The sequence below is a fragment of the Atractosteus spatula genome, assembly GCF_055471065.1.
Source record: "Atractosteus spatula isolate fAtrSpa1 chromosome 10 unlocalized genomic scaffold, fAtrSpa1.hap1 SUPER_10_unloc_7, whole genome shotgun sequence".
NCBI lineage: Eukaryota > Metazoa > Chordata > Actinopteri > Semionotiformes > Lepisosteidae > Atractosteus > Atractosteus spatula.
The window spans coordinates 590,309-602,795 of record NW_028296627.1 but is presented as its reverse complement, the minus strand read 5'-3'; the positions used below and the strand labels follow the sequence as shown (position 1 = coordinate 602,795).

The following is a 12,487-nucleotide window of genomic DNA, read 5'->3' as shown; positions in this document are numbered from 1 at the left end:
AAACTGATCTTCCTGCTTTAGTTAAGGTTATTGGAATCGACGGTTACTGTGGGGGTATAGCGCTTGTATCTCTCTTCTCTGGCTAAACACTATCTACTGTAAAGTATAGAAATAGACAGAAGCTGAAATACAGCTACAAATACTTCAGTACGGCCAGGCACATAGGAAAGTTTAATACAAATGTTTCACTTTGCCTCGATTTTCGAACTCTGTTCGAGCTCTGATATACTGTAATCGTCTCGGCTCCTGCCGCTGTCACTGGGAGAGTGACTGCATTCCGTAGGGCTACAGGTTGAATTCACAATGCCACATTTAGTGAAATACAGGAGAAACTGCAAGATAAACAATGTTTTAATAAATCTTTTTCTGTTTTTTTTTATTGCGGTCTTTCACATTTGAATGCATACCTTGCAGTAAATCTTTCCTCGATTACAGGCAGCCCAAACAATTCTTAAGGCAGAAATCGAAGCTAATTTGACTTTCTGCTGATCACATTGAAGAGTTAACGAAGCATTTCCCTGCCTATCATGTGCCCGCAAACTGGTTTCTCCATTTTTCCGTGTTAGCGAGCACAACAGTCGGAAAACATGCAAGGTAATAGCTGTAAGGAGTGGGATATGAACCGACCCCTCTGTTCCGAGGACCGGGACACCCAAGCAATGGAAAGACAAGAGTCCTAGAGTCTGGCGCCTGAGACCACTCAGCCATCCTGACAAGCTAAATAAAACGGTGTGTTAAAAGCACCAGTAAAGTAAATGCTTTGCAGGAGAAGCGCCACGTTGCCTGTTGGAGCCTAAACGGTTCGCGGAAATCAAATTTTCGGATCGATTCAGAGTGTGCTTTAAAGCCTTTGTGTAATATTTTGATCTGCTAGGGTGCAGTTGTCTTCACAATCTGGATTATCTCATAAAGAGCGACGTCAGTGTAAAACAGCTATCATTTTTAAGAACAGACGTTGTTTTGCATAATTCTAATTGGTTTATTTTCCTAATTGCAATGTATTGTGAAGCATAAAAGCCAGCTGCATAAATCTCTAATTCGCGTCTTTGATGAAGGCGTTTCAAATAGCAGCCAGTGCAGGATTTTTGCTTTTGGAGCATGTATTACATTGTAAATAGTCTTAAATAAGCTTAAATTCGCACACTGTTATTTAGACAGCGCCAACCAGTCTGACCTCCTACAACTTTCGGTGCCGGCTGACTAGGTCTTACAGCAGCTGCAGCCAGAGTAGCCGTAATGGCAACACAGTGCTTGGAGTTCGGCTATTCTTCTGCAGAACCAGCGGTATCGGAATATATTGATCCGCATAAGAAGCGCGTTCGGTTTCTGATCGTTTTTATTGAGCGCTGCTCTAAACTTTACATTTGCTCGTACTAGTTTTCCCTATGAACAAAAGACATTTCCCTAATTACATGATTTCACTTTTTTCTTATCAACAAGTAGAAAGAAATAAAATATAATTCCATATAAAAGCCCCAGGCAGGATGGTTGGTGGTCTAAGGCGTTGCATTCAGGTTGCAGTTTCTCCTTGAGGCGTTTGTTGAAATTCCACTTCTGACAAAGAAGTTAGAGTAGAAACGATAAAATCCCTAGGTAGAAAACATCTCTCATTTCACGTGTTTAATGTTAATTGTCTCAGTGGTTGCCTCGGTGATTGATGGATCTTCTCTCTTGCAGGGTGACGGCAAACGTCTTCAGAGAGGGAGTCTCACACGCACGGCTTTTCTTCATCAAGAGCGGAGACAACAGAAACAGGCTTCAAACTGAAATGAATTACTTCTTGAGCGTTTATGACCGTCTATAAAAAGCTGAGAGCAGGTGAAAACGTCTTTTGAAATGAGGAAATGTCTGCTGACAGTAAACAGAGCTCACGCTGAGCTCCGGACAAGTGCTCCTCGTTAGTACAGTGCTGAGTACCCCCGCTTGTTGCGCGGGAGACCGGGGTACGTTTCTGTGACAGGGCGCTGGTTTAATTTTTTAACAACCTGACTTCACTTAGAAAGTGTGTACTGTGTTCTAAGTTTCGGACTAGTTAGTGTGGTAGAATATGGAGATCATCCCCAGCTCTGAGCTCAAATGCAACAACATGTCATGCTGAACAAAGTCAGAGCCCAGCTGAACTCAGTGTAGTGCTCAGGACTCAGGAGCATTGTTGAGTTCTAATTAGTACGAACTGCAGGGGTTCTGAATCAGAACATTTCAATTTATCTGATCAGTAAATTAAAATGCAGGACACTGTAAAATAGGATTATTACTGTGTCTCTGTCTCGTTTGTCCCTCACAGTTTAAAAGATACCAGAAAGGACACACAACTACTAATGTGATACTTATTGGAAATAGTCCCAAAACAAGCACGTCTGGCAGCTGGTAGACTCCTGTAATTTTGCAGTGACAGAACACTTAGATTTGCAATCTATTTAAATATGAATTTACTAAATTTCAGTTCTCTTCACTCCCCGGCATAACTTAACTCTCACTGTCGCATACTAAAGGCTTATATGCATTAGCTGTGATAAAGCTTCTAATAAACACATACTGAAACTTAGTTTTGTTCCTCATGATCCTCTTCTCGATCCAAATGAAATGTTTAATATGATCCCCCGAGAAAAAAAATGAGTCCATTTCTGCCTGGCTGGAATGATTGATGCCTCATCAAACATTTTGTAATATCCCCGGAAGTTTATACAGTAGAATCCTGGTTCGTCGGTTAAATTCAAGGTAAAAAAGACTAAGGAAACGAGTGGGAAACGATGTCGATCTGTGATTTAAATCATCCGGAACATTGCACAACATTGGGCAGTATGTGACAGAGAGCAGCACCTGACATCCCTTCGATAGCTCAGCTGGTAGAGTGAAGGACTGTAGTGGGAACAGCTGGGAATCCTTAAATTGCTAGTTTGACTCCGGCTCGAAGGAAGGTACTTTAATCAAATAGTTAAAATAGCGAATCTGTTTCATTCAGACATTGATCAAAAGCTCAATAAATGAAGCAGAGGCTCCTGTTCTGAATTCAGCTCACGTCTGATTGTCTTGTTTTGGCCAAGATCTGATCTTTCAATTAAGGGACTACTCTGTCTGCTTTGTAATTCAAAAATACATACAAATGTCAAGTTTTTTGTAGATATAAAGGTTTTCTCTGTTTTCAAAGGATAGCTACTTAATTGGCTTTATGATTTGGTATTGATTTTGTATCGTTGTATTATTAAGTTTGTGCTTTCTGTGTTTTTATCGTATTGTGAACTTATTTTTTAAACAAATGCTTACAAAGGCAGACAAGGCACACATCTGTTTATACCAGCGGTGAATTGTACATTTTTATTAAGTACAATCTACTGTGCACTTTTGGGAGTATAACAGGTTCGATATAAAGTGGCAAAAATATAAAAGGGAAAAATACCCCAGACTGCGTGTAAGGGCGTCGTTGTGACACAAAATGTTGCAGAAACACAATCTGATATTTTAATAACTATTATTTTAATAATTTGACAAGTATGAGGCCCCGGATCCAAATCTTCAGTCCTGATATTTTTAAAAATGATATCTTCCCTTCCTCTCGTGGAAGTCACACGATGTGAACAATTGTTTTTTTTTCACGTTGCGATCCAAAGAGCCTCAGACGCACAGTCAACAGTAACCAAACCAGGATGGATTCTGCTGGGAGCCGGACTGAGCTCATCCTCACTCCCTGTGCTGAAAACAGAATTATCTCTTCCCCGAACATCGTCTACAGCTGCTAGATATTGCTCTGCGTCCTACTGCTCCAGCAATTCCTTTGACCAAAGACAGATCACTTGTGTGCTTTTAACCTTCTTGCAGCTACAGGCGAGACTGAAGCTGGAGATGTGAAGGCACCCGCTGGTGCATGTTCTCCAAATTTCACAATCGCGACAGACTTCTCTTTTTTAAAAAAAAGTAGATATAGCCCTGAAAAAAGCATTAGCTTTATCAGTTTTTACATTCATCAAACATGATATTTTTATTACATTTGTTTAAACATATAGAGCGCTTTTCTGGACACTCCACTCAAAGCGCTTTAGAGGTAATGGGGACTCCCCTAGTGCGCCAGAACACTCACCACACATCAGCTATTAGTGGGGAGGAGAGCAGAGTGATGAAGCCAGTTCAGAGATGGGGATTATTAGGAGGCCATGACTGGTAAGGGTCAATGGGAAATTTGGCCAGGATGCCGGGGTTACACCCCTACTCTTTCGAGAGACGACCTGGGATTTTTAATGACCACAGAGTCAGGACCTCGGTTTTACGTCTCAGCCAAAGGACGGCGCCTGTTCACAGTCCAGTGTCCCCCTCATAATACTGGGGCATTAGAACCCACACAGACCCGCCCAGCGACAGAAACCAGACGGTACCGTGTGTCGAGAACCCACACAGACCCGCCCAGCGACAGAAACCAGACGGTACCGTGTGTCGGGCTCGGCTGCGAGCAGGACAATGACGTTACTGGGACAAAGTAGAGAAAATCAAAACGGTTCTATAAAAGACCTGTGTCAGCTGTCAGTTCACAGTCTGGACTCTAAATCCACTGATCCAATTTCAAATATCTCTAACACCTGAGATGCGGCTTCTTTCGAGTATTTATTCAGGAGAACATTATGTTAATCATATAGATGACACGTTTAATATATTCAGGTGGGTAGCTACGTCAGCATTCGAATCTGCAAAGGAACAAGTAATACTGTAGGTTTATTCCATGCTGAAAATAGAAGAGAGAAAACAAACCTGAAGAAGGTTTCACAGCTGAAACGTTATGTTTTCTCTCTTCTCTTTTCAGCATGGAATAAACCTATTCCCAGTGGGCGGTGATTCGTCGAATATACGTATATTCACAGCGAAACTACGGCTATACGTATATATACGTCGTTGCGACGTATAATCAACGTCGAATTGCAACCGTAAAATTGACGACATTAATAAACGCATATATAACGTCGAAAACACATCTAACACAGTGCCTGAGGCTTTTTACTGTATATATCGTGTGTGCCGCAACTAGGAGTATACGGCACTCTGCATAGTGTACGAAGTAAATTTATTTTATTATTTTATTAATAAATATAATAAATAAATTAATTACTGCGAAAATAATTTACTTCGTACACTGTGCAGAGTGCCATATACTCCTAGTTTTAAAACTGACAAAAATGTAGAAAACACGTTTCTCACTTAGAATTTAAGATGGGGGTGGGGTATTACTAGTAGCGGCGCAGAACTCACCATTGTGCAATTCATTTACGTGACGGGCTAGTGGTTTAATGGATAACGCGTCTGATTTCGTTTTATAAGATTGTCGATTCGACTTCTCCCGGGGTTTTGTGATTTAAATCAGGCTTTTTGTGCAGTGTGCCTTTTCTCTTGTCGTGGTCAAGATGATTCGCTGCATAAGCTCCTGACTGGGTGTTCTGTACTGCTCTGTTATTTCATTCAGATTACTTAAGTGGTGTACAGATAAAACCCAACTGCGTGGTGTAATTTCCGGGTTCGGCAAACACATGCAACACAGCACCTGCAAACACATCAGCTGATCTCGACGTGAGTTGAACACACAACTTTCTGATCTGGAGTCAGACACGCCACCGTTGCACCACTAGGTCACTCGCCACAAGTGCTTTTAACTCCCCCAAAGAGAAAAATCAGCGTCCCTGAAAAAGATTTTTTTCATTCTCTCCTGTGAGGAGCGCCGCTCTTCCAACGAGGGTCTCTTCTTCCCAGACCACAGATTATTCTTCCCGCCAGTCTCTCTCACAGAGAGCAGACACACCGTCTCCACTAATGTGTTTACTACATCTATATATCTGACCCCCTACAGCCCCGATATACAGCCCGGATATTCGATATTCCCCAATAAAGAACAAAAAATATTCCTGGATAGGATATTTACCACCAGCCTCGTGAACATCTCATCTTGACCTCTTCAAGGAGGAGCACAATTAACACAGAATCCTCTCTCCATTTAGCAAATAACACAAAACACTGTTTACATGTCAAGACAGAAAACCAGGCTGCTCCAGGTGAGGCTTAAACTCACAACCTCGGCATGACCACTAATGATGTCATTTTACATGGCTTGAACCAGGAAAGAGTTTGGAAGTTATGTCAAGAAGTTATGGTGTTGTTTTAATACTTGCCTACTCTTATAATTTTTCGGTCAAATCTTTTATTTGGGAGTACTTTCAATTGATGTTAATCCTTGTCCCGATGCACGATTCTGGGCCATGGTGCATCTTGAATAATGTTCTTATAGGCTTCAGTTTGGAAAAGTGCGCTCTTCAGAAGCTACCGAAACCGCTAATGGTTACATAACACTTAATGCAAAAGCAACGGTCGGGTTTGAAAAAGAATATTACTTGCTATGAATACAAACACTGTTACAGGAGGGGTGTTAGGGCTATTTTAGCTTAGATCATCCATTCATCTTACATTTCTTCTCCATCTATATCAACAGCGAAATCGCTACTGAGCGCTAAAGGCAGGTCCTGGCAATACAATCTTCTTAAGAAAACATTTTTCAAACTATTTCTACTACCATACGTCAAGTAAAAGATACCGATTGCACGCAACTAATAAAATCTCTTTTCCAGGGACGTTGTAGCTAGATGCAAATTACAATCGAAAATGTATCAGCTTTAAAATTTTCTTTTGGATCCACAGGATGATCAGCATGAACCATCAAAGAGCCTGTAGCTGCAAGAAGGTTAAAAGCGCACAAGTGATCTGTCTTTGGTCAAAGGAATTGCTGGAGCAGTAGGACGCAGAGCAATATCTAGCAGCTGTAGACGATGTTCGGGGAAGAGATCATTCTGTTTTCAGCACAGGGAGTGAGAATGAGCTCAGTCCGGCTCCCAGCAGAATCCATTCTGGTTTGGTTACTGTCAGACTGTGCGTCTGAGGCTCTTTGGATCGCAACATGAAAAAAAAAGAACAAAAAACATTTGCTCACATCTTGTGATTTCCACGAGAGGAAGAGAAGATATCACAAAAAAAAAAATCAGAACTGAAGATTTGGATCCGGGACCTCGTACTTGTCAAATGATTAAAATAATAATTATGAAAATATCAGGTTGTGTTTCTGCAACATATCGTGCACAGTACGCCATTTTTTTCTAAAAATACAGTAGATTGTACTTAATAAAAATGTACAATTCATCGCTGGTATAAACAGATGTGTGCTGTGTTTGCCTTTGTAAGCATTTGTTTAAAAAAGAAGTTCACAATATGATAAAAAACACAGAAAGCACAAACTTAATAATATAACGATACAAAATCAATACCAAATCATAAAGCCAATTAAGTACCTATCCTTTGAAAACAGTGACATTTGTATCTACTTTTGAATTACAAATCAGACAGAGTAGTCTCTTAATTCAAAGATCAGATCTTGGCCAAAACAAGACAATTAGATGTTAGCTGAATTCGGAACAAGAGCCTCTGCTTCATCGTTTATTGAGCTTTTGATCAACGTCTGAGTGAAAAAGATTAGCTATTTTAACTCTTTGATTAAAGTTCACAAAAGCACCTTCCTTCGAGCTGGAGTGAAAACAGCGACTTAAGGATTCCTAACTGTTTCTAATATAGTCCGCCACGCTACCAACTGAGCTATCGAAGGGATCTAAAGTACTCCTCTCTGGCACATATTGCCCAATGTAGTGAAATATTCCGGGTGATTAAATTCCAGTTCGACATCAAGTTTCCAACTCGTTTCCTTAGTCTTGTTTACCTTGAATTTAAGCCACAAACCAGGATTCTACTGTATAAACTTCCGGGGATGTTACAAAATGTTTGATGGCATCAATCATTACAGGCGGAAATTCACTCCTTTTTTTTTCTCGAGGCATCATATTAAACATTTCATTTGGATCGAGAAGAGGATCACCATGAGAGACAGAACAAACTGTTTGATTCCGTCTTTATTGGGAGCTGTATCACAGCTAATGGATGTAAAGCCTTCAGTATGCGATAGTGAGAGTTCAGTTATGCCAGGGAGTGGGAGTGAAGAGAACTGAACTGAAATTTAGTGAATTTATATTTAAATAGAGTGTAAATCATCAAAATGTTTTGTCACTTCAAACTTAGTACAACACTACCAGGAGTGGGGATCGAACCCACGTGGACTTCGTCCATTGGATCTTAAGTCTAACGCCTTAACCATTCGGCCATCCTGGTCTACAGCAATATGCTGCTCAGTTGTTTAACATTTGAATATGATTCATCTATTAAAAAAAAAGCGTCCTGTCACAGAAACGTACCCCGATCTCCCGCGGTCTCCCGCGCAACAAGCAGGGGTACTCAGCACTGTACTAACGAGGAGCGCTTGTCCGCAGCTCAGCGTGAGCTCTGTTTACTGTCAGCAGACATTTCCTCATTTCAAAAGACGTTTTCGCCTGCTCTCAGTAATTAATGTCGGTTTGAAGTCTGTTCCTGTTGTCTCCACTCTTGACGAAGAGCAGCCTTACGTAGGAGACTCCCTCTCTCAAGAATTTTGCCATCACCCTGCAAGAGAGAAGAGCCATAAACCACCAAGACACTTAACATTAAACACATGAAATGTGAGATGTTTTTTACTTAAGGATGTTACCGTTTCCACTCTAACTTCTTTGTCAGAAGTGGGATATGAACAAACATCTCTAGGGGAAACTACAACCTGAACGCAACGCCTTGGACCACCAGCCATCTTGCCTGTGGCTCTTAAATGGAATGATATGTTTTATTTCTACTTGATGATAAGGGAAAAAAAAAGTTAAATGTAATTAGGGAAATGTCTTTTTTCATGGGGAAAACAAGTCTAAGCAAATGTAAAGTTTAGAGCAGCACTCAATAAAAACTATCTGAAACCGGTAGCGCTTCTTATGCGGATCAGTATATTCCGATACCAGTAGTTCTGCAGAAGAAATAAGAAAAGCTGAACTCCAAGCACTGTGTTGCCATTACTGCTACTCTGGCTGTAGCTGCTTTAAGATCTACTCAGCGGGCACAGAATGTTGTATGAGGTCGGACTGGTTTGCGATGTCTAAATAACAGTATGCGAATTTAAGCTTATTTAAATAAGAGTATTTAGAATATAATACATGCTCCAAAAGCGTTAATCCTTCAGTGGCTGCTATTTGAAACGCCTTCATAAATGACACGTAATAGAAATTTATGCAGCTAGATTTTATGCTTCACCATACATTGCAGTCATGAAAATAAATCTATTTTCTTTAACACCTCTGGAAAAAGTTCTTCTGTGGAGCAGGTTTCAGACCTCTGCGTACAGCGCCCTTGATGTCATTTTATTTTTACAGCAGCAAGCATCCTGAAAGTTTTTTTTTATATTTTTTTATTTGAACAACAAAAATACATATAATACAAAAAAGAGCACATATGACGTATCAACAACATCGTCAGGGGCACGTGCTATAATCCAATTACACTTTCTGAAAAATCTACTGTCCAGGCAAATGTACATGCTGATCTACAGAGTTCTTTTCTGCACTGAGCTGCTCATTTGAAATCCAGAAGGCAACACAGACGTGCTCCTATACCAAGAGTCTTATCTGGACCACCTGGGTAAAAAAACAGGAAACCTAAGCACTAATCTATACTGACAGCTTTTGAAAAGGAGCTCTGTAATATGCACAAATACAAAGACAAGGTATACATACTCCATAGGTTTAAAATTCAGGAATATGAATGGTCAATTGTTTACAATTGGAGTTTTTATGTTTCGTATGATTTAGCGACTTTTTTACAACATGTAAAAAAAAAAAACAGCACACCTAAATAACAAAGCCTTAGAGCTACAGAGAAAAACAAATTGCGTTTAAAGTAATTTTAAAGGCTCGAGATAACATTGCATTATAAACGCAAATGTTTGTTTTCTTTGTCGCACTTACGTTTTGTTTCATGCAGTTTATTTCTGACACAAGACATAACAAGCTTGTGTATTTATGACAAAAAAGCAGGGCAACAATTTTCATTGACCTTGAAACTAAAATTGTTAAAAAGTAAGTTAAATGCACATATAGTAAATATATTTTCTCATATAATGGTGTGTTTTTTTTGTCTAAGAATCCTTCATGAATGGTTTAACAGACACTTTGTATGATTAAAACAAATATTTACGAATTTTAACGTTTTATACAATAAAGTTTTATTGTGAACATGAGCCCTGTTTATCGATATCACCAATACAGTTCTGGATTTTATTCTGCCTTCCTATGCACAGATGAATTTTCTTTCACACAACAGCTCGCATGTGTGGTAGGGTATTAAAAGAATGATGTTGGCTTTTAATTGATAAACCATTTGCGTTTATACAAAATCACAATCCGTTGTCGCAGACATTGGGACATTCTCTGTTTAAACACCTGTCGTTTTCTTTTATATTGGCTCCTGTGCTTCGGTCCATTTGAGAGAGGAGAAGACACTGAAAAAGTCTTGTGAAAGTGGATTTTGCACCTGCGCCAATGCTGGAGTGGTATCATACAGACGCTCATACAAATCCATCACACGCTGAAAGCTCCGGAAGGCAACATAAAATATTGCTCTGTCTGTTGGTGGATTAGGTATGCACGCTTTTTTAATGTAAAATGCAATGTAAAAAGATCAAATTTGATTCAAAATCGATTAATGTAAAAACCGATAAAGCTCATGTTTTTTATCCAGTTTTATCTATATCTAGTTTTTCAAAGGTCTTTTAAAAAAATGTTTATCGCGATTGTGAAAGTTAGAGAAGGTGTACCAGCGGGTGCCTTCATATCGCCAGCGTCAGTCTCGCCTGTAGCTGCGAGAAGGTTAAAAGCGCACAAGTGATCTGTCTTTCGTCAAAATAATTGCTGGAGCAGCAGGACGCAGAGTACCATCCAGCAGCTGTAGATGGTATTCGGGGAAGAGCTGATTCTGTTTTTAGCACAGAGAATGAGCTCAGTCCGGCTCCCAGCAGAATCCATTCTGGTTTGGTTACTGTCAGACTGGGCGTCTGAGGCTCTTTGGATCGCAACGTGAAAAAAAAGAACAAAAAACAATTGCTCACATCGTGTGATTTCCACGAGAGGAAGGGAAGATATCACTTTAAAAAAAAAACAGAACTGAATATTTGGATCCGGGGCCTCATACTTATCAAATTATTAAAATAATAATTATTAAAATATCAGATTGTGTTTCTGCAAAATTTCGTGCACAGTACGCCGTATTTAACAATAAAACAACAGTCACAACGAGGGCTTTACACGCAGTCCGGGGTATTTTCCCCTTTTATATTTTTCCCACTTTATATCGAACCTGTTATACTCCCAAAAGTGCAGAGTAGCTTGTAAATATAAATGTACAATTCACCGCTGGTATAAACAGATGTGTGCCTTGTTTGCCTTTGTAAGCATTTGTTTCAAAAATAAGTCCACAATACGTTAAAAACACAAAAAACACAAACTTAATAATATAACGATACAAAATCAATACCAAATCATAAAGGCAATTAAGTACATATCCTTTCCTTTGAAAACAGAGAACACCTTTATATCTACAAAAAAAAAAACGTGACATTTGTATATACTTTTGAATTACAAAGCCGACAGAGTAGTCCCTTAATTCAAAGATCAGATTTTGGCCAAAACAAGACATTCAGACGGGAGTTTAATTCGGAACAAGAGCCTCTGCTTCGTGGTTTATTGAGCTTTTGATCAACGTCTGAGTGAAAAAGATTCGCTATTTTAACTCTTTGATTGAAGTCCACGAAAGCACCTTCCTTCGAGCTGGAGTCGAACCAGCGATCTAAGGATGCCTTACCATTTCTACTGCAGTCCTCTGCTCTGCCAACTGAGCTATCGATGGGAAGGTGGGAATACTGTTTATCTTGAATTTAAGCCACGAATCAGGTTTCTGCAGTACGAACTTCCAGGGATATTACAAAATGTTTGATGGGGCATCAATCGTTCCAGGCGGATATTGACACCTTTTTTTCTCGAGGGATCATATTAAACATTTCATTAGTATCGAGAGGAGGATCACCATGAGACACAGAACAGTTTCATCCTGTCTTTATTAGAAAGTAGTGTTTGTGCTACATTAATAATATTTTCGTGGAAATATAGAAGTTGTAATTTTTAAAACTTATATTTGAATCGAAATGTGGTTTTGAGCTAAATATTAGGATGTTAATGTAATTAGTTTGTGTTTGTCATTACTATATATTGTAACGCAACAGGGGCTCAGGCGGGCGCCCTTGCCGCATTAGGTCGGCCCCATCCCAACTGAGGCTCGAACCCGGGACTTCCGCGTCTCTCTGCAGCGACCTAGCCCGGTGAGCTAAAGAGAGATCTCTTTTCAGCCCAGTAGCTGTAGTCCTGCTATCACAGGGAAGGGCGGTGACGTCACCTGCTCTGGTACGCCGGCTCTTACACAGTACCTGTCGGCCGTAAGCGTTACAATATATTCCCATGTTACTATAATTTGTAGCTGAAGTTTACTAGTTGTGTTTTTTATGATGATTATCATG

The 12,487-nt window shown here is 39.8% G+C and overlaps 2 non-coding genes across 2 annotated transcripts; both read right to left on the bottom strand.

Annotated features, from left to right (window-relative positions):
* Positions 1-8,096: 8,096 nt before the first annotated feature.
* Positions 8,097-8,178, bottom strand: trnal-uaa (transfer RNA leucine (anticodon UAA)). Its single transcript has one exon. It is a non-coding gene; the product is annotated as a tRNA-Leu (tRNA).
* A 3,557-nt stretch (positions 8,179-11,735) lies between these two features.
* On the bottom strand, positions 11,736-11,823 carry trnac-gca (transfer RNA cysteine (anticodon GCA)). Its single transcript is given in 2 exon segments — positions 11,736-11,771; positions 11,787-11,823. It is a non-coding gene; the product is annotated as a tRNA-Cys (tRNA).
* Between the last annotated feature and the right edge of the window lie 664 nt (positions 11,824-12,487).